The following is a 1,572-nucleotide window of genomic DNA, read 5'->3' as shown; positions in this document are numbered from 1 at the left end:
CTGAAATGTTTTATCATGTTTATAATTGTTCTTTTGAGTTCCATGTCCTGCATTATCTCTAGGGGGTTCTCATTGTACTTCTCTAGAGGATTACTGGTATTTGGTGGGGATATGTTATTTTTGGTTTTTCATGTTGTTATTTTTTCTCTGTGATTTTATACATGTGAATTTCTTTTGTAGTTTCTGACTCGGGCCTTTACCTCGGGCCTTCAAGTTTAGTTCTGCTTCTTTTATTTTTGAGCTTTATGTGGCTTTGTGGTTTACTTTTTGGGTATGAAGAGCTGGTTCGTCTAAGCTTCTGGTTCTCTCTTTTGATTTTATATTGTCGTGGCTGGATTGATTTTGTCTTCAGGAGTTCCGCGATGGCCCAATTCCAATGTGAGTCAGAAGTTTTCAGACTTTCTCCTAAGGTGTGGAATCTTATAAGAATGATTTTGGCCTCAAGAACTTGGGTGTTGGACTGACCTGAGATCCTGGCCGTGGCCGTGCCACGCAGGGATGCAAAGGCAGATGGGGTGGGAATAAGCCCCAAGATTTCCCAGGGAGTGGATTGAGTAGCTGGGTTGTACTGGATGCAAAGGATTAGGGAGAAGAAAGGTAAGCCTTGGAGCCCCAGAAAGAGGCTGTCAGCCCCAGAAAGAGCCTGGCGGTGTTGCAGGACCAGGGAAGGGCAAATGAGGCTGGGGGAGTCAAGGCGTGGAGGGCTCTGCAATAGACCCACCCCAAGAGGCCTGAGGATAGGAGAGCAGGCCAGGAGCTAAACATTTATTTTTTTAAAGGACAGACTGGTATCTCTGTGTATGTGCTTTGAGTATGTACAACAGTATTGTTCACATGATACTGAGGAAGTAGAACTGCAAGGTAACTCTCTAAACTATTTACAAATTCTTTTGTCTATAAACCAATTATAATCCTGATGATTTTTTAAAAAAGATTTATTATATTTTTTTAAATTATGTGAATATGGGGGCTGGAGAGACAGTTCAGCAGTTAAGAGCACTGGCTGCTCTTGCAGAGGACCCATGTTTGGTTCCCAGCACCCACATGACAGCTAACATGTGTCCACAACTCCAATTCCAGAGGATCTGATGCCTTCTTCTGGTCTCCATGGGCAATGCAGGCACATGTGCACTTACATAGAGGACACTCACATCCTGAGGGCACCTTTTCCACTTGGGGAGAGAGGGAGGGAGGGAGAGAGGGAGAGAGGGAGAGAGAGAGAGAGAGAGAGAGAGAGAGGAAATAAATGCTGGTACCTACAGATATCATAGGCATCAGATTCCTTTGGAGTTAAGAGTTATAAGGAGTTCTGAGTTACCCAACACTGATGCTGAGAATTGAACCCAGGTCCTCTTCAAGAACAGTACACACTTAACCACAGAGCCATCTCTCCAGCCCCTGATCCTGAAAAAGCTTTAAATTACAAGGCTTTGTGCCCAAAAGTTTAATTATTTTAAATTATGTACATTTTATTTTTGTTGTAACACATCATTAATTACTTTAATTAGTTAGGCATGGTGGCACGTGTCTGTAATCCAAAGCACTTGGGAATTGAAGGAAAAAGGATCAGGA

This window comes from Nannospalax galili, unplaced genomic scaffold (genome assembly GCF_000622305.1).
Source record: "Nannospalax galili isolate Female #2095 unplaced genomic scaffold, S.galili_v1.0 scaffold598, whole genome shotgun sequence".
In the NCBI taxonomy this organism is placed as follows: Eukaryota; Metazoa; Chordata; class Mammalia; order Rodentia; family Spalacidae; genus Nannospalax; species Nannospalax galili.
This window is presented reverse-complemented; position numbering follows the sequence as displayed.